This window comes from Sceloporus occidentalis, unplaced genomic scaffold, assembly GCF_023333645.1.
Source record: "Sceloporus occidentalis isolate IW3139 unplaced genomic scaffold, rSceOcc1.0.p SCAF_4, whole genome shotgun sequence".
NCBI classification, from domain to species: domain Eukaryota; kingdom Metazoa; phylum Chordata; class Lepidosauria; order Squamata; family Phrynosomatidae; genus Sceloporus; species Sceloporus occidentalis.
Window position 1 is genome coordinate 61,331,653 of NW_028316984.1, and position 17,806 is coordinate 61,349,458.

Consider the following 17,806-nt stretch of genomic DNA (forward strand, 5'->3'; position numbering starts at 1 on the left):
AAAGAAGAATATAAAATTCTTGACAAATACAGTGGCAATATTTTAGGCGAGTATTAGATGCATTTTAACAAGCCACTGACAATGTGGCTAACTCAAAAATGTTAAGTCTTTTACATAAAAGTAATTAGTATACAAACTTACAAAGGTGAGCCCTAAATAAATGGTTGAAGAGCCAATACAAGATAAACATGAATTTTGAAGCCACTTGTTCAGGCTCATTTCAGACATGAACCTTCAGGTGACTATAGGTATAGGTCCAAAACTTTATTACCCATAGAGGTATATCTACCCCTTCTAGTAGATAGATATCTGTTTACTGGCCAAAGACAGATATCTTTTTTAGAGACAGACATTTCTTTATTAACCAAATTGCAAAATACATGGAAATAAACATAATTTTAAGATTTTAAAACTTAATGATTTGAACAATAGTTAACATTTCACATTAGGTACTTTAATTTCTTAATTGGGATATTTTGCATGTGTTTGAGGGGTAATTTTGAGGTTGATTTGTGGCAATTTTAAATTTTAACTGGTTTTTTTTAAAAAATGTAAAAGTAAAATGACATTAACACACTGGTAGCTAAGATTTTTTAAAAATGTTCTTAAACTGAATAAGGATAATTAATTTTCAAATTAACTTTAACATGTAAGCTTTAGTACTAACATTTCTCAGGCCTTGTTCACATCATGCTCAACTGCAGTTAATCTAGGTCATGCTGCAAGTACCTGTGGAATTCAGTGAGACAACAAACAGAACCAAACTCCTCCTCTTGATGTAGCATCACAGATGTGTATCCATTTCGTAACATCTTAGACAATCTGATTTTAGAAAAGCCATTATTGTCATGGCATGATATTTAACACAGTTGCAAGGCTGTTGCAAATATTACTGCTTATATAAAGCATTTTGTAAGCAAAACTGGGCTATATAAAGATTAAATGAACACAGAAGGCAGGTGAGCAAGAATTTTTATGACATTTTTGTTTCATTTTCCAACTGAAAGTTTCCCAAACAGCTCATAAATAAAAGCATTAAAATAGCAGAAATCTTTAATTCCTCATGGCAACAAAAAAGTTCTATCATTTAGGCTAAAAAGGTTGCACTTTCTATTTACATCTTGTAGAGCTGGAGAGACAGCCAGTGTGGCACAGTGGTTTGAGTGTTGGATTGTGACTCTGAAGGCCAGGGTTCGAATCCCTACTCAGCCATGGAAACCCATTGGGTCAACTTGGGTAAGTCACACTCTCATAGGTAGGCAAGGGCAAAATTCCTCTGAACAAACCTTGCCAAGAAAAGTCCATGTAAAGGTCAGGTCTCCTTATGGTTGCCATAAGTCAGAAATTTGAAGGGATACAACAACAACCAGAGAAGAATATTTTCTTCATCTTGCCTTGAAGTCACAGCCTACAAGGGAAATAAGAGTCAAATGTCACTTTAGTGAAGTATTATGGAGAAGAAATAGTTGTCTTTGAAGATCATGGAAGATCATTTTTCTTTCTGGAGTCTTTGAAAATGCGGTTAAACTTAGCACACAATTTTCATACTATGAGTTTTCTTTTAAAATATAGTATCTTACTTCTGTTTCTGCATAGAAACCAAATTATGGCTTGAAGCACTATGTTATACATGTCTACGCAGAGACAAGTCCCATTGAAATCACCAGGACTTGTTTTCAGGTAACAGTGGATCTAAGATCAGTGGCTGAATTTTTCTCATCTGGTAAGATATGAGAATTCTGTTATTCTCACTTGTTTCCAAAATAACAGTACTGACAATTATTTGTTCTCAAGAACTCACCAAGGTGTGCTAAATATGTTATATTTGGCAAAGGTGGGTATAATTTATAGAAGAAATGATGCTGTCATGGCCAGCCAAGATCAGCTCTCGGAGGATGAGCCTCCTTCAGAGCAAGAACTGATTGAGGCTACACCAGGTGGCAATCCTGCTCTGCCAGGTCCCAGCTGTGCTCTCCCAGCCCCAGAGGAGGAGGCCCAACCAGGTCCTAGTGCTAGAGAGGGGCCTCCTATGGTGCAACAGTCTAGTGGTGACTCTGGGGAGGAAGCTTGCCTGGAGGTGCCTACGTTCAAAGAGAGAAGGGCTGAGAGTGTTTGCAGGCGCAGATCCAAGAGGACTGCAGAGAGGCAATCAGCCAACCAGCCTCAGGTGGCATGGGGAGAGTTTCCCTTACTTAAACTGTTGAAAGACCTTCACTGTTGGCCAGAGTTTATTGCATGATCCTTTGGTGTGATTGCTGCTAGCACTGGCTTCTTGTATCTTGATTCCTTGTTGCTTTGACCTCGGACTGGACCCTTGTTATCTTCTGGCTGCTTTGACCTCGGACTGCTTTGACCACTCTGACTCCCAGTATCCTGACTTTGGCTTGGCTTTTGGATTGCCTTGACTTCTGGTATCCTGACCTTGGCTTGACTTATTGGACTGCTTTTACGCTGAATCCTTGCAAGGTCTGTGTTTTGCATCCACTTGCTGGGCTAAGCCATTCTTATTGGCGTGTGTCTGTGAGTGCTGGCTGCAGTACAGGACTGATGCAAACATCTGGTTACTGGTAAAGAACCAAATTGCTCCATACTTGTCATGTTTATATATGGCATCCACTATTTTAACTATTTTTAACTATTTTAACTCTTTGGGTAAATGGATGTGGTGGTTTAGTGGTTAAAATGCCAATTCAGACGATTGGAAGATCAGAAGGCCTGGCAGTTAGAGGCCCAAGGGCTGCATGATGGGGTGAGCTCCTGTCACTAGTCCCAGCTTCTACCAACTTAGCAGTTTGAAAGCATGTAAATGCAAGTAGATAAATAGGTACCACTTCAGTAGGAAGGTAAACAGCATTCAGTGCAGTCATGCTGGCCACATGACCGCTGGAGTAGTCTTTGGACAATGCTGGCTCTTCAGCTTAGTAACGGAGATGAGCACTGCCCCCTACCCTTGGTTATGACTAGACATTCATGTCAAGGGGCTACCTTTCCCTTTACATATGGACTAAGAGATTCAATGTTATCCATACTTTCCTTTTAGCAATTTATTCTAAACATGTATGCTTGAAGATGCTAGGTAGCTGCAGTTTTGGGGAAAGGGCAAGATATAAATAAATAAATATGACCCCTTGTTTCCCTCTTTTGTGCATACACTTTGAACATAACTTTGAATTTTAATTTATATGTCTCTGTGAATGAACAATAAGGCTTGAAACATCTTTGAAAGATAAGGTAGTCACATGTTGCAAAAGGAGCAGTATCAGAAACATTTCCTTATGAGTGAATCAATACAGCATTAATGAAAAAGAGTGCAACAATATATACCACATACTGAACTATTAAATCCCTGCTTTTAGTCCTTTAAGTACCTCTTAGCTAAGCACTAAGGATATTCTAGAATTCACTATCAGTCAATGTCTCTGTTATGTTTTTTCCTATGTGATATTTATTAGGTTGCTGCCATGTTTTTCTTGGCACTGAGGCAGCTGAACTTTATTGAACAAGCAGGACGATTTAAAAAAAATATAGGGGGGTAAGAAGAAAGGGTGCTTTTCCTCGTAGAAACTGGGAGCTTGATGCAGTTCACAGGGTGAGATTAGAGCTGTGGTAAAAATTGGTTGACATTTTCCCATCCCAGCTTTGCACTAGTTTTACTATTATTGAGTGTCAGCAACTGGGCTGTGTAATGTTAGCTGCATATTGAGATGAGGCCCAGTCATTTAGGGGATAATAACTGGTTTACAAGGAGGTGCTATTTTTAACCATGGTTGATGTTGGCAGTAGGTCACTACAGAAAGTAAATATATTAAAAAATGTCACCATTTTGGTCACTACTCTGGGAAACAGCTAATTGAATCCTAATCCCCAAACCTGAATTGTACTGGATTTGTGTATTTTGGGTCTAGATAATGTTTTCTAGGCATTTAGTACCACTTTGATGGATTTTACTGAATCAATACTGATATTTTGATTGGCTTCATATTGTGTCTTCTTTATGATAGTGTTTAATTATATAAATCTATTCTTAATTATACAAACTCCTCCATCAATTTTTAAAAGTCTATTACTGATTTTCTCTCTCTGCTTTCCAGTATTTCCTCAGGCTGCTTGCTGCTACCTGTGAGAACTGCATCCCCTACAAGCTTGTTAGTTGCAGTTTATCTTTACAATTATACATTCTTTTTCCTATACCACGTTTGCAAGGGGGGGAGGGAATCGTAAGCATTTAAATAGAGTTCCACATGTATATGCCTACATCCTATAACCTTCCCCTTTGTTTATAACAATTAAGGGAAACAAAAGCCTTAATCTAGTACCAGTTAGTCAACTGAGAAAGTAGCAACTAGAAAAAACTGGCAGCACAACTATCCCACCACAAACCCACAAGAATCCCCAGTGATAGGAACAGAGCAGATGAGTTGACTCTTCAGTTTCAAAGCATCATTTTAAATTGTAAAGACTCCTACAGAACAAGTAGTAGCAAGCAGCTGTAACTCTGTGACTGTTGCAACAGTGGAATGTGTCTGAAATCAGCTTCCTCTTCATTGTGATCCAGATATAGGAATGAAATCAGCACTACTCGATCATGTTACTTCATTGTAAAAATTCTGGCAAATTTACAACATTCTCAAGGCTCCATGAAATTATCTGGCATCTGAAAAACCATCAGCTACACATTTTGGATAGTGTTAACGTGATCTCTGCATTCCATGCTACATCTGAAAAACACTGAGGAATTAAGACATAATAGACACAGAGACAACAGAATATTTTTAAAGCTCATTTAAATAAATGTTTGTTAACGTTTTGGTTAGAATATGGTCATTACATTATAGTTGACACTTTATCTACAGATGCCTTATCCACAGATTCAAGCATCCACAGCTTGAAAATACAAAAAAAATATTTAAATTTGAAAGAGCAAACCTTGATTTTGCCATTTTATATAAAGGATGCCATTATACAAGGGACACCATTTTACTGTGCCACTGTATTTAATGGGACTTGAGCATCCATGGATTTTGGTATCCATGGGGGTCCTGGAACCAAACCCAAGCAGATACCAAGGGCCCCCTGTACTATCTGCAGGTGTCATAGTGGACCTATCAGTTCCACTCAGCATGGCTAATGGGAAAGGAACACAGAAGATCATAACATATGGAAGACCAATGGTTCCTAACTCTTGCACTGCCGGTTTATGATGACCCCATGAATTTCACAGGGTTTTCTTAGGCAAGGAATCCTCAGAGGTGATTTTGCCAGTTCCTTCTTTTGAATTATAGTCTCCAGCACCTGCTTTTCCTTGGCAGTCTGCCATCCAAGTACTAACAAAGGCTGGCCCTGCTTAGTTTCCAGGATCAGAGAGGGTCTGGTACCATTAGGGTATTTATGCCCCTCTATTTACTCTATATATACCGTTGCACTTTGCATTCCCACTTCCATCTCTACTTCATTTGTGTGTGTTCCATTTATGTGTAGGCATTCTTTGCCATTAGACATTTAGTAGTTATATTTAGTTTTTCCAGCATTTATTTTTCTATTTTGAAAAGTTATTTTTTCATGCTGAAGCAAAGTTCCTCCTGACTGGGAGGTATCCTGAAAACCTTGTTTTAGATAGCCTATAAGTAATTGTAATGAGGATAATAAGCCACCACGAAAGGGCTGTCTGTTTCACCCCATAGTAGCCTTCACCTCACCACAAAATAATTCTAGGAGTATAAACCAGTATCATTACTCCATACGCACAACTTTTTGGACATGTGAAAAACTAAAATCATGATACTGATAAAAAACTATTCAGAAGTACTGGGTACTAACCTAGTGTCAACAAGGAAACAAGTGTATTGCCATTCTTAGGAAAGTCTGTAGTAAGAGCTACAAAACCTGTAACTGCAACACTGGGCAGCCATTTATATCAAGTTCTCTCTGTTTCCATAAACAGAATAATTACAAGGCATATTTCAAATATTCCATCTATTTATAATGTGCTCTGAATGTTCATGTGACGTGGAATAGGATGTGTTTGAGTTCAGTTACTGCACTGTAACAGTCTCTCAGACAATTCTGTAACTAGTTTCATTAGTCCTTAATAGATTTTTCTGGAAATGGGAAGGGGGGGGCAACGACAGAAATAACATACTTCTCCTACAAGACTTTTTTTTTTAAATGAAGACTCAGGATGCATTACAACTCAACTATAAGCTAACTTGAAGAATCAAGGAGAGGAGAGCTGAAATGTCATATAATAATGCCTGTATAACCTGGAAACATCACCCAAGGAGACTTTCTGCTGTGCTTTCTGCAACCGGACCTGTTTATCCCGAATTGGCCTTTTTAGTCACCAACGTGCTTGTACAAAGCGCGGGATGAGTCCTTCCTGAATCTTCGTTTGCGAAGCAAAGCCAGAGAGGTAACCAAATTACACTGTCCCATAGGATAAAAAAATACACAGAGCACTAAAACTGAACCACAGAATTCAGGAATTAAAATCACAATGTCTTACCTATAAAGTCTGTTGGTTAAAAATGTAGGCCCACTAAAAGGATGCAAAAACGTGTGCCATTTTGAGACCTTCATCTTAACCAATAAAGATCTTACAAAAAGGAAGAAAGGAGGAGAAATAACCACTAGGAATTCTGGGATCAAGACAGACATAGGAGTGTGATCTTTCATTTCTGAAATTATAAAACCAACCATAAGCTCGGAACTTTGTCCTGGTTAAAGCACTCAGGTTCCTTTATCAGCTGAAAACAAAGAAAGACTGGGTAGCGGTTTCACCCCCAACAAAAAACAGTTTTTTGTAACATATTGCCTGATGGAGAGATCTGGTCATACCCCAAAGTTTAAACATGCATTTGTGTCCCGCTGGTGGTACTAATAAAGGTACCATAAAATATGAATTTTGCAACCTACAATAGCAAGTATTTGATTTAGCAGGAAGGATTAACAGCATGGAAGGCTACTAGTGAACAGGGAAACTGCATTCTTCATTAGACGGGGCCAGGGAAAAGGTTACACCTCTTCTTTCACACCAGCAATACTAGTCAGAATTGATGTTTCTCTGCTAATATAATAACACAACTTTTTAAAATTTCTGTTGTGGGGGCACTGCATTGGCCCTAATCATCACACACTTAAGATTGCACAGGCACTAACCCCCAAAGGCTGTTCATCTCTGTCCCAAATGCAAAGATCTCACCACAGAATAGTAATTAACAGCACACATGGCTCCTTCCAGCCAAAACATCCTAAAGGGACAGGATCCTATCTGATCTTGGAAGCTAAACAGGTTTAGTCCTGGTTAGTTCTTAGATAGGAGAATGCCCAAGACTACAAGGTGCTATAGGCTATATTTCAGAGGAAGGAATTGATAAAACCACCTCTGAATATTCTTAGTTTAAGAAAACCTTATTAAATTCATTGGGTTGCCATAAGTTTACAGATGACTTGAAGGTATATAATACACATATTGTTTTTGAATGGAGAAGCCTTAGATGAACCTGAGATTGCTCCAACTTGATTATTTTTAACATGAGACAATTTGATCTTTGGTTTGTGTACTTCCTTATGATGGGAGATGCCATGTCACTGAAAAACAAGCAACCAAAAATGCTTAAAAATTCCTTACAAAGTAATCACTTGGTAGCAAGGCAGTTTAAGAATAGGTACTATCCCTTCACTGATCCACTACTCAACATGGAATAGTAAAACCAGCGCTATCAATATACCATCACTGATGATCAGACAACCTTGGAAGTCAGTGTCACATATATACTTGCTATCTGAGTTAACTAATGGAAATGGACATAGCACATTTCACCACTACTGACAGTATCAAAACATTCTTGCGTGCACACACACGTTATAATTATAGGTTTTAAGTACAGTGGTTGTCTTTTGCTTGTGCTAAACCTGTGGTATCCTGCTTGAAGTTCTGAGTCAGGTTAGACTCCAGGCCAGTGTGGGTGGTTGTTCACATGCCTGGTCGCCATGGCCAATGGATCCATCCACCCAGCAAACTCCAATATAAACAGATGGTCTTTTGAGCCCATGTTAAGGCCCCTTTGGGCCAGGGTCAATCCAGGACTGCTGAATCAGAATCCAGAGTGGCTGATCCTGGCTCAAGACTAATGGCCTGCATTGCCCTTATGATGCCAGGCTGGGATGAATATGAGACTTTTGGCCCATAGGTGCAGTACCTTAGCCTCAAAAAATTAGACTGTGTGGACTAATACTTACTTGACTACATTTGTAAAGAAAAACTCCAAAGTAAGCATTATAGATAAAGTACAGGACTCTAGAATTACAATCTCCCATGCTAGTCTTCAAATGGGCTTCAGTTCTCAGGGAAACAGTGAGATTAAGCAAATGCTCATTCATTCGTTAATACTCCAGCATGCAACACTTCCTCTTGGTTGCCACCCAAATATATTTGATATCATTCTGAATGGCCAGTTATGTAGTTGCTGCCCATACTAGCATCGGCAACCACATAAGTCAGGTAAGGGATGCCATTAACAGAATACCCCCACACTATTATTTATTAATTTCATTTGATTGCATTTGATTTACATCCCACCTGTCTCTCAAAATGGGACCCAAAGCAACTTACAATGTAAGCTAAAACAAAATGACTGAAACAGTATGTTGTACAGAAAAGGCAATAATCAATCCAATTAAAACATTTCTTTTAAAATACTAATTGAAAACAATTGTTTTAATGATATTTTAATGATATTTAATTGTCGTAATGATATTTTACTATGGTATAATCAGGGGGAGGGAATAATAGAATGTATTTTAATGTACGATATATTTTATACTGTATTTTATTTGATGTTATAAGCCACCTCGATCTTGCAGGAGAGGCGGGGAAAAAATTAATAATAATATCCTACCTTGATACATCTATAACATTATAGCCATGCTAAATAAAAATGGCACCAAACTGTACCAGTTATTTCACTCATATCTCAGTCTCATCTGTGTAGCTGTGGTGAAACCACCAAAAGAAAAAATAAGAAAAAATTAGCATGAACATTTGTCTGTACTACTCATATCACTGAAGTTATACATTAAGGAAATCATTATGATTGCAATCATGTAACTCAGTCTAGCCATAATTATTTCTAACTGCATCAGCAAAACCTCATTGTCATACTATCAGTCAGTTTGGGAATCATACTTCTATGACACTGAAATGTTTCTGCTATACTGAAAACATTAAATAAAATGTCCACAAACTTTGTGGTCAGAATAAGGTATCATATCACTGATCCCATCAACATTGTAGGTTAGAATTTAACATGGATTACACAATAGATGCTAGCAGCTCTACATCAAATTTCTCTCATAATTGGGCTCATGGTAGCTCACAATGAAATGGGGCAGATAAGAACCTGGGAAAACCCTTAAACATTAAAACAATTAAACAAATTGTATTAAAACAAACCAGCATCAGTGGCTGTAGCTGACTTAGTGTAAGGCAGCTTCCTATACCCACCCATCCTTTGAACTAATGTTTGCTCTCATTACATCATGGCATCTTCCAGAACTCTAAAGGTCTATAATGCCACAACTTTGGAAGGAAAGGTACCTTCCCTGCCATCAAGCTTTTGTCAAAGGTTCAAAAGTTTTTTCAAGTGACCTTTAGCTGGTGTTGTAGTATGACAACTCTTTTCATTTTTGTTACTTGTAACTGGTTTTCAGGTGTAGTATTTTAAAGGCTTTAAGACCTTGGGGGAGGTAGCCTAAAATGTTGGAAATACAGTAGCTCACATTACAGATCAGCAAAGGTTCTTGCCTTAAAAGCAACTGCATATGGATTGCTACCAACATTTTATTTAAACATTAAGGATGCACAAAACTGATCCTGCCAGAAAGAAAATAACTCTCTAAGGCACAGAGCACTAACTTGCCAAATGTGACTCAGTCTTTTACTCTGGGCCTGTAATTCCAGTAGCAAGTATTTCTATCCTGTTAGGTTGATAACACCCATGTCATCCTTATTAAAATGTTTCAGACTCTTCCCAATTTATCTTTAATCTTTTCTCTAATTGAATGAAGTCTTGGCAGAGAAGGCATACTGAAATAGAGAAAACATTGTACAGCTAAGACAAACAAGAAAACAAGCAAATTATTTATGTTGCTGGAAAATTCAAGGAGAAAAGCAGGCATAGTACTAAGAATTGCAGCTTTCTGGTTGTGAAAATAAGTTACCAGCACTTAACATTTTGAAGAAGATCCTTACACTTGTCCCTCCACATTTGCAGCTTTGATTATTCACAGATTGTATTAATATGTTCTTTCTAGGAATATCTAGGTCCTCCAGCGCAACTCTATGATCAACCTTAACCAAATGTCACACTGAAGGACCTAGAGATTCCTGGAGAGTACACTCTCCTAGGCATTTGTTGCTTCTCCAGCACAATTCTATGGTCAATGTCTGGCAGAAGTTGGCCAGAGTTGCACCAGAGGATCTAGAGATTCCCAGAGAGGTGTTCTCTCTGGTAAAAACATAGGACTTGCATTCAGGGTGCATGTGAACAACAAGGATTGAACTCAAACTCATTCCACATTATTTTCACCATTTGAATAGCTCCCAAGAGTTTTTTCAATTGTTGTTCCTAGGCTGTGGAATGTGTCTTCAATGAGCTGCTAGGTGGCTACTTCTGTGCTTATCTTAAACCAGCAGGCAAAGAATATTTATTTCCAAAAGCTTTCAGTTACTAATTGCTGAGGAAGGGTTTTTAAAAAATAGTGTTTTACTCCCCACCCTTCTGCTATTTTCAATGCTTTTACACTGTTCTCAATCCAATATGAGAAAGTAATATAAAATCATAAAACAATTATCTTTTAAAACTATTCTTCGCTGTTGTAAGCAATTTGTTTTTATCTATATCTTTTTATGTCGTCAAGCCGTCTTGTTTCTGCACTGAGAAAAAAGCAGGATATTCAACAATAAATAAGCAAGTCAACTGTCTATATGTTTCTGTTCAGTTCAAGAATTTAGTCTGCAGTAAGCAGCCTTAATAGCCAGAATATAAACTACTCCTTTCTCTCCTACCAAAACATTAGGTTTCTAGAACACATGGCTGTGCAAGTTCCAAAGGTAGTCATGCCAGTCTATTACTTACTGACACATACAAACCCCAGCAAAGAATTTTGTAGCACTAAAAAGTCTAGACATGTGAATTGTGTTTGCAATATTTGTATGAGATAAGCATTGATTCCAATGCAGTTATTTCAGCAGCAAACTACAAATTATAGGAAGACTGTCAAATGGGTCAGCGGGGGATTAGACCTTCCAGCAATATAATGAGGGGGAAATGTTTTCGTCAAGTTGTATTGAATGGTTGGGTGTGGCATAGTATTAGTGTCACGTGTTTGTGGAAGGGATTGCTACAAATTCATATAACTTCCTCTCCAATCTTGAACCCCTTTCTCACTGCCAATGGGTACCAAATGGTTCTGACCCTCCTTAGCTACCAGAAACAATTGAGGATCCTTTGGTCTTAACACTCAATCAACTCCCCCCTTCCAGCCAGGTCATATCATTTATTAACATTAGCATCTGGTGAATCATATGCAAAAAATATAAAATCAGGCAAACATGCAAATAATGGCAACTGAAAGCATTACTTCTGTGTCCTCTTGATTAAATGTGGGACCTTTTGCAAGTTAAGAATTTGTTCTGCTACTAAGCTATGGCCTTTCTCCCAGAAGACATGGAAAAGCGAACAGGGGTTTACTGACACCCATACTTTGTCCACGAGAACTGTAGGTATCTGGCCAACTGCCAGGAAAAACAAAATGCTATGTTAGTTGAAATGTGAAGTCGAGGACTTTCATGGCCAGAATCCATACATTTTTTTGTGGTGTTTTTGGGTTATGTGGCCATGTTCTGGAAGAGTTTATGAATACATTATCTGGAGATGCGAGCCACAGATACTAGTGAAACATCAGGAATAAACTCTTCCAGAACACGGCCATATAGCCTGAAAACCCCACAAAAAACTTAGTTGAAATGGTTCTTTTCTACCAACAAAGATCTAAAAATTGAACATTACCACAACAAGACAAGGAAGGAAACCATGCAAATCCATAGACTCAGGCTGCATGCAACAATGCCACTCATGCCTGTAGTTTGTGTGCTGAACAAACCTGACTATATTGTAAGGAGTATCTGAACACTTTAAAAAAACAACAACATTCTTTTGCACTATATAAGCATGCAGCATTTTCATAAATGTTTGAATGAATACACATCAGGTCATAAACCAAGAAGGCAGAGATGACTACAGATGGGCCTAAGTAATAAGACACAGGTTGTCAACACGTTCTTAAGCAACAAAGAAGAGGGCAGTCCCAATATGTTGCTTTCACAAAGCGCAGATCAAACACATTGCACTGTGTATCAATATAATCAGAGTGAATTTCTCTATCAGCTCCAAGGAGAGATAGATCATACCCCTCAGGTTATTTTTGCAATTAATTATATTTAACATATTAACTCACAACACATTTCCACCACAGAAAAACAAGAATCGTAACTACAGAAATAGCTTGGCAGTTACTCTCTAAGTCAACTACATCACTTCTGCAAACACAGGTCTTTGCCGACTCACCCTAGTCAAGCTTAAAGCACCAGCATAATTTTAATTTTTTTGTTATACATTTAAGGTCACTGTTCTGGGCAACAAACAACTTACTGTGGAAGGGTGAGTATTCACAGGGAAAGAAAACAGGCAACGAGAAGATATGTGGGATTCAGAGGCAGTGTACTTTTGAACTGGAGCATCAAAATGGAACATTAACCTGTGACAACTTTAGGATACTGCATATTATAAACGGGCTGCTAACAAAGATTCTATGGGCAATAAATTCTATGTAAAGTGCCTGGAAGGCAATAGCTAAAATTTTGAATCCTAACATCTTTATATTATTTATTGCTAATCTTTAACAGTTTTTTACATAATATTATTTTACATTCCATTTACTGTATATAAAATTTTAGTTTAAAAATTTGACCCCAAAAGCGTGTGTTAATTTAGCCACGTGTCAATGTAAGTACTGTATTTTAACTCTTATCAAAAAAGGAACTATCCGCTTCTCTGAATCAAGTGGCAAAAGGTAAGAGCCCGTCCCAGGAGAACCTGAAAGAAGCACTGGCCCCCTCTACTCTCACCACCACAGTGCCATTTCTGATGGATGAAAAATTGTGTTTTCATTCTTTTTTACATGTGTGCATTTTCTTAGCCCCGCCAATGCCTGGTTGCTCCCCAACACATTTCACAGCCTTGATTTACTGGTTTCCTCCTCATCCATCCATCCTTTAGGGTGAGCATCAATTTTGTAAGTTCTTTGGCATTGTTTTCCTATGTTTCATCCTTTACATGCTTTGTTACATGCCCCTAAGTATTACCCTCAATTTATTCATGGGTCATATCATAATCCATAATTTTGGCCACAAAACCTGCCCTCGACTTATACATAAGGTTGGTTTATATATAGGATACTTCATTTCCCTTAACACATATATACATAGTTGATATAGATTAGGAAGTAGAAAAGAGACAGGATGTAATACATGAGATACAAAAACAAAATACAAAAACCTATACTGGTTGCCATTTTGCTTTACATGGGAAATCATGACACCTGCTGACCTTGGGGAGAAATGTATATATACAAGGAAAATAAGCTTCAGCATAAATTGCAGTATGACATACAGTTCAGAGAATCTACACACACAGCCAAAAATTCATAACCTTGGCATACTGAATACCAAACACCTCTCCTAAAGTCACAAACACTTGTGAATAATAAAGCATTCACACTCCTTTGAAGTGAAAAGAAACTTACATACAGAAATCAGTCAGTAACACAAAGCACTTCCTGATTTCCACCCCAAAACAAAATTTCTGAGCACAGTTCTTACATACGCAGGAATGAATCCTTTGGCAATTACTATGAAAACACAACTATCCATCATTATCTTTTACTGTGAGTACACTTATCCTCCCTGCATTGTTTACTGCCATCTCTTGCTGTGTTATATCTGAATTACATTGTGGAACGGACCCATTTTCCTGCTCTTTTCAGGTCTGTATAAAATTATCATTTATATTAAATGGGGGGTGACAATATGCAACGCTAGGCTTGGGAATTTTAATGCCAACATTTCACACTCTGTCCTTGTCGTATTTAAAAGAAGGGTGCTACATAGTCACCTTCGATGTGGCACCACAATCAATTCACTAGCCACAAGAAACAGAGAGAGTAACCTTACAGTTCAGGCATGGCATTCTCAGGTTGGAGAAGCCAAACATTTCCAAAGCCCTTTTCAACCCCTACCATCATGGGGGAAGAAAGGAGACATCAACGCCTGATATCATCCTCCATTTCCCTCCTCATTTTAAACTACTGTTCAAACTAGCAATCAGAATAGAACTAGCTTAGACCAGGGGCTGGGCAACAGGTAGTCCTCCAAATGTTTTTGGCCAGCACTCACATCATTCCCAGCCAGAATGATCAGTGATGGTGGGTTATGAGAACTGTAACACAAAACACCTGGAAAGTCAAGGTTACCTCTCCCCTTGTCTTGGCGGCACAGCTGGAAACTAGGAATGTGTTGGATCCCTTACCTGCTGTACTGACACCATGTCCCTATTTCTTACCCCCTCCACTCCAAGAGCACATGGAGAACCCTCTATGGTAAGGGTCGAATTCAACTTTAGAGAAGTTCACGGGATGGGAGGAGACAAGAGCAAAGGGAAAAGGGCTGGAGTGGAAATACCATCATATTTTAGATTAAAACCCTTGCTGAAACTATCTATAAAGAGAGGCAATATAACTGTTTAGATATTATAACCATCGAACAGGAGGTGTGGGTGCTTTGTGAAGCCTTTGCCTCTTCCAAGACGTGACACCATCACACATACAAGCAAATCTACCCTTGAACTGATTCCTGAAACATAAAGAAATGATAATCCTGTTGTTGCTATTATGTGTCTTTGTTGTTTCCCATTTATGGTGGCCTTAAGGTGAACCTATCATAGGGTTTTCTTGGCAAAATTTGTTCAGATGGAGTTTGTATTTCCCTTCTTCTGAGGCTGAGAGTGTGCGACATGTGAGGTCAACCAGTGGTTTTCCATGGCTGAGCAGGGGTTCAAATGTTGATCTCCAGTGTCTGGAACCTACAAGACTGAAATCTACAACACTACACTGGAATCAGACTATTTGGAAGACCAAATTATACCATGTAAGCTGTATAGGCTTTGTGATCTTCAGGGAGGCCTTTCTCTTCCTAATCTCACTCTCAGATGAGGACTAGTGGAAATATGAGAAGGGGCTTTTTTCAGTGGCTGCTTCCATGCACTGGAAGACCTGCCAAATGAAGCTAGGTTTGCAGTGTCTCAGCAGGCAAGCAAAGGTTTTTTAAAACACTCTAGCCAGCCTTCATTAGTTGGACTGTTTTAAGGTATTTTTAATATAATTTTAAAGATTGGTGTGTTATTATCAATTAAAGGCACTATTATTACTTTTTCCCCCAGGGGAGAGTGTGTGCGTGTTTACAAAAGACCTCTGCACACATCTCCAGTACCAGTGCCTTGATGGGAAAAAGGTGGTATACATGTAGCCTCAAAGGGATGATTTCACAGCATCAGGGGACCAACCTTTCCACACTCATTATCAAAGGGGGGGGGGGGGGGAAGGAGAGAGAAATCACAGGTTTTTGTATCTGATGTATTATTAGATCTTGTCTCTTTTCTACTCCCTAATCTAAGTCAACTATACTTATATATGTGTTATGGGAAATGTAGTATCCCATATATGTCAAAGCAAGCCAGTGCAACTGATGGTACTATGAGGGAAAACTGGGAAGAAACACCAGATTCCTGCAAGGAAGGGCCTGAGGCCATTGGTGACAAAAAGTGCCAGAATGAATAGTTAACACAATGATACACAGGAGAAACCCTCTGGTGCCACAACAAGCAACCATTGGGGGGGGGGGGGACGCTGGGATATAATATTGTATGCAGATGTTTTAACTTGCTGTTTGCCACTTCGATTGTTGTATTGCAGAGAAGTGGGATAAAAATTAAAGTGTTATTTCTTATTTTTATGACCATTCTCAAGAATTGCAGAGCATGGAGCCCCACCACTTAAAGCGGTGTCAAAACGATTATTTCTCCAGTGTGGACGCGGCCAGGGATTCTCCCTGAGACACACCAAACAACACAAGCGCAGCCTCCCCTCGGGAGCCCGAGGAAGGAAAGCCTGACAAGGCCTCCTCTCCCTCGGGACCTGCCCAGCCTGGGAGCGAAAACAAGCCCGGGGCTTTTTCAGGGAAAGCAGGAAGAACAAGCTGCCTGGGAAAGCCACAGCTGAGGAGGGCAAAGGAAGAGGCAGGGGCAAGGAAGGCGCCCTCCCTCGGACGAAGGAGTCTCCTCAGGGCAGAGGAGGAAGAAGAAGAAGCCGGAGAGTGCCTCCAGCACCTGGCCCCCAGGAAAAGGAGGGCTGCCTTTGATGGGAGGAAGGAAGGAGGCAGGCAGGGGCGGCAACCTGTTCAGCCGCCTCTCAGGGCCGGGCAAGAGGGGGAAGCAGGCACCAGAGGCCGGGGGGGGGGGGGGCGACCTACCCTGGGCTTCCTTGGCCAGGTTTGGGCAGAGGAGCTTTGCCCCTGAGGCTGAGAGAGTGTGGCCTGGCCAAGGCTGGGGCCCGAGGGAGGGCCCCACTAGACTCCAACCACAGGAAGGAAAGGCGCCTCCTCCTCCTCCTCCCGGCCCTGAGCCCCCTGGGAGACCGGGCTCCACATCCAGGGGAAACAGCAGCAGAGAGCCACTGGGTAAAGCAGGAGCCCCCCAAGAAGTAGAAGGCGATAAAGCAAGGAGAGGCAGGCCCTGAGGGGCAGTCTGTCTCGGTTTCTGCCTCCCTTCCTTCTCCCCGTCAAGGCCAAGGAGAAGAGCCTCCTATTCTGACCAGGGGGCGAAGAGGAGCAAGCAGGGGCACGTTTCCTGGGAAAGGGACGGGGTCCCTGCCCTCCTTCCTTCCTTCCTTCCTCCCCTTCCCTTCCCCTGCAGCCACCAGCCTCCCTTCCTAGGCTTCCTCTTCCCCAGAGATGCTGCTGCTGCTGCCGCCCTAGGGCTCGATGGGGCAGAAAGAGCCCAAGGGAAGAGGAGGCAAGGCAAGGCGCGGCGCCCGTGTCTCGGAGGAAGCCCCCAGCCCCGACCGCTCTCTTACCAGCATCTCTTGCGTCGCCGCCGCCGAGTGGCCCCATCCTCCTTGCCCATCCTCCTGCTCCCTCCGAGGGCAAAGGCTGGAGGGAGGCCGGGGCTGGAGCAACCCAGCGAGGAGGAGGAGAAGAAGAAGCAGCAACACCACCACCACCAGCAGCCCGAGCGCAGGGCCAAGCTCGGCACTACTCTCCCTCCCCCCCGCTCTCCTCTGGCTGCTTTTGGGGGGCTGCCCCCTCCTCGCCCAGTGAAGAGAGGCAGGGAGGGAGCCCTGGCCCTGAGCAAGGAGCTCTCGCGCAGGAGACGCCCGGCCGGGGAGCGTACAGCAGCAGCAGCAGCAGCAGCCGAGAAGGGAGCAGGCAGGGAGCGTCTCCAAAGTCCCCGCCTGGCAGGGCGCCTGGGCTGCTGCTGCTGCTGCTGCTGCCTGCACACCCTCCTCCTCCTCCCCAAAGCCCCGGGCAGGAAAACACTGGCGACGAGGCAGGGGACGTCGCCAAAGTGCAGGCCACGAAGGGGCCTGGCTTCCTCCGAGGCAGAGGCCTTGCGAGGGAAGGGCTCCTCCCTCCCAA

The 17,806-nt window shown here is 41.0% G+C and overlaps 1 protein-coding gene across 1 annotated transcript in view; it reads right to left on the reverse strand.

Annotated features, from left to right (window-relative positions):
* Positions 1-17,335, reverse strand: part of MGAT5 (alpha-1,6-mannosylglycoprotein 6-beta-N-acetylglucosaminyltransferase) — a 177,090-nt gene extending 159,755 nt beyond the window's left edge. The window contains exon 1 of the mRNA XM_089520136.1: positions 17,245-17,335. The gene's annotated coding sequence lies outside the window, so the exon portion shown is untranslated. The remainder of the gene's footprint in view (positions 1-17,244) is intronic.
* Positions 17,336-17,806: the final 471 nt, after the last annotated feature.